Here is a 3,373-nt window from a genome sequence, read left to right on the forward strand (position 1 = left end):
GCAGGTGGGGAACGTTGGAGTCCTCCGTCACTGAAGCAAGCAAGCCTCATGTTAGTTTCAAGCTGCCTGGCTGCCGGCCGCCATCTTGGCTGGCAGTTAATTTGCATATTGCCCTGATTAGCCAATGGGAAGGGTAGCAGTCATATGCTAATTACCATGTTTCTCTTTTATTAGATAGGATATCTAGAGGCAAAGTTTCCAGGGTTTTCTAATCCTGCCAGTTTCCAGAATATCATCCATCTTTGTTTGTTTGTTTGGTTAATCCTCACCTGAGGATATTTTTTCCACTGATTCTTAGAGAAAGTGGAAAAGAAGAGGAGAGAAAAAAGAGAGAAACGTCTATGTGAGAGAGACACATCGACTGGTTGCCTCCTGTATGCACCTTAACCAGGCCTGGGATCAAACCTGCAACCCAGGTATGTGCCCTTGACCGGAAATCTAACCCTCAACACTTTGGTGCGAGGGCCAACACTCTAACCACTGAGCAATACCCACCAGGGCCAGACTATCAGACAACTTTGATAATAGGCAGGAAGGGCTTCTTGTAGCTAAGCTATGTTTTCTTCCTTTTCTGTCTTTGGGTAGGCCAGTTTGAGAATAAGTTTTCCTTTTACAGTACTTTACTGGTAGCAACAAGGAGCCAGCCCAATCTAACACTAAATATCTCTACTAAGTAATGTACTGCTACAGCCATAGTAGGCACATGCTCTGCATCCCAACAGGAAAATGAATAACTAGATGTATTAGATTGCCAGTTTTTCAGTCCAAGATATAGGGGCTCTTACTGCCCTTCCTCTTACCTCCTTGGTTGGATCAATTCCATGTTTTAGGTCCTGCCTTTTAAAAAAAAATAGTTTTTATTGATTTTTTAGATAGAGAGGAAGGGAGAGGGAGAGAAAGAAACATTGATGAGAGAGAAAGATTGATCAGCTGCCTCCTGCATGCTCCCTCCTGGGGATTGAGCCCATAACCTGGGCATGTGCCCTGATGGAGAATCGAACCAGTGACCTCTTGGTGAATGGGATGACTCACAATTCACTAAACCACACTGGCTGGGCTAGGGCCTGCCTCTTGAAACCCCCCACTCGTGGTACTAATTTCTGTACTAGTTAAGATTCTTTAGGTTAGAATAAACAAAAATCCAACTCACTGATTAAAATAAAAAATAATTTATGGGCTCACAGTGCTCTAAAGTCCAGAGAAAGAGCTGGCTTTGAGCAAGAGTTCATACAACTGTCACCAAGGACTCAGTTTCTCCCCCTCCTACTCAGCAGCCTTTCACAGTGGCTTCATCACCATGTTTCATACAGTGGCCTTCAGGTTCCAGCACCTCCATTCATAAAGTGGATACAGCACTTCCAGACTCAAGTCCAATACTAGTGACTGTTTTACAAATCCAGAGACTCACATTTTCTCACTCATTTGAAAGTCAGGTGCTTGACCCTGTACCAACCACTGTGGCCGGAGGACTGGTTGGCTTAAGGATAGTTGAGATGAGAGCCCGTCCCACCCAAATCCCACGGTTGGGAGTGGGTGACATAATCTAAGGGGAAACCTTGTCCTATGCAAGAAGGTAGGGAATGACTACCAGTTAGGCCAGTGGTCGGCAAACTCATTAATCAACAGAGCCAAATATCAACAGTACGACGATTGAAATTTCTTTTTCTTTTTTTAAATATATTTTATTGATTTTTTACAGAGAGGAAGGGAGATAGAGAGTGAGAAACATCAATCAGCTGCCTCCTGCACATCTCCCACTGGGGATGTGCCCGCAAACCAGGTACATGCCCTTGACTGGAATTGAACCCGGGACCTCTCAGTCCGCAGGTCGACGCTCTATCCACTGAGCCAAACCGGTTTGGCTACTTTTCTTTCTTTTCCACAAAACACCACATGCGGGCGCACATGTACAGTGTGATTGAAACTTGGTGGTCCATGCGCAGAAGTTGGTATTTTGTGGAAGAACCACACTCAAGGGGCCAAAGAGCCGCATGTGGCTCGCGCGCCGCGGTTTGCTGACCACTGGGTTAGACAACTGACAAGGAGTCTATAATCAACTGGAAGGGAAAACAGAGACCCACACGGTGTTACCAAAAGGAGGTCAGCACTGATACGGAAATGGGGATAACATTAACCGAGGGAACAAAAGAAGGTGGACTCACACCTGGAGAAATGTAGGGAGGTTTCTGGAAAGAGGAGCAGGTACTTTCCAGGGAGATAGGAGGCAAAGGATGAAGGAGGGCGTTCAGGCAGAGATAAAAGCATGCCTGAGGGCATGGAAGCTAAGGAAGTCTGGCACATTCAGGGCACTCAAGTCCTGCTGGAGAATAAAGGGGGAGAAAAGCTGGAAGAGAGAGGAATGCCAGCAGGTGGGGATGGACAGGTAGACACGGGCCAAGCCATGAAGGCCCCAGAGCCACACTGTAGATTAATAATTAGTATGAAATTATCAGTTGGTGACAGGGAGCCTTTGGAGAGAATTTGAGCAGTGGAATGACAGGAGACTTCTATCAGAACAAAGATTCTGGCGACGGAGTAGAGGATATGTTGGAGGGGTGTTAGATCCCAGGCTTGGTCATACCCACTTCCCCATCTCTGTGAATGGCATTATAATTCTCTATCTGTGGTAATCATTAGTGCTGTTCCCCCACCATGTCCAGCCCCCCCGCCCACCACTTTCCTGTCCCTTTGACATGGGGAAAAGCCACAAGACTTGTTTTGGCTAAAGAACACCAAGCACTAATTTTAAGGGATTTGCCACATCCCCTTTCTTGTCTCAAGTGATTATGAAAGTGCGGACCAAGAATCATGTATCAATCTGTGATAGATACGGAGCAAGAAGAAGTAAATCTTTGTTGTATGAAGCCTCTGAGATTTGGAGTTTGTTGCTGCAGCATGACGTAACCCATCCTAACTAACGCACCCCCATCTGCCCAGCCAGAAACCTGGGCTTCATCACAGACTTCTTCCTTGCTCTCACTCCATGTCTTTCTGAGTCTACCTTTACATCTCTCTCCAATTAATCTATTTTTCTCCCTCACACCTGCCACTGGCCTAGTCCAGAACATCATCCTCTCTTGTCTGGCCAACTGCTTCTCCAAACTGCTGTCTCTTTTTGTAATCTCATGTGACCCACTAGTTTTTTTTCCCCATGCGTAAGCCAAAGTGATCTTACTAAAACAAAGATTCAATCTCATCACTCTCTTGTTTTAAATTCTTCAGGCTTCCCATTTCCTTTAGAATGCAGTCAATACTTGTTAATAAAGTTTGCAGGATGCTGTATGATCTGGTCATTGCTTTTCTTCAATCCCTCTCTCTCTCTCTCTTCCTCCCACTTCAAATGAACTGACCTTTCTTCAGGGTCTTAAATTTG

Source organism: Myotis davidii, unplaced genomic scaffold (assembly GCF_000327345.1).
Source record: "Myotis davidii unplaced genomic scaffold, ASM32734v1 scaffold1134, whole genome shotgun sequence".
Lineage (NCBI taxonomy): Eukaryota > Metazoa > Chordata > Mammalia > Chiroptera > Vespertilionidae > Myotis > Myotis davidii.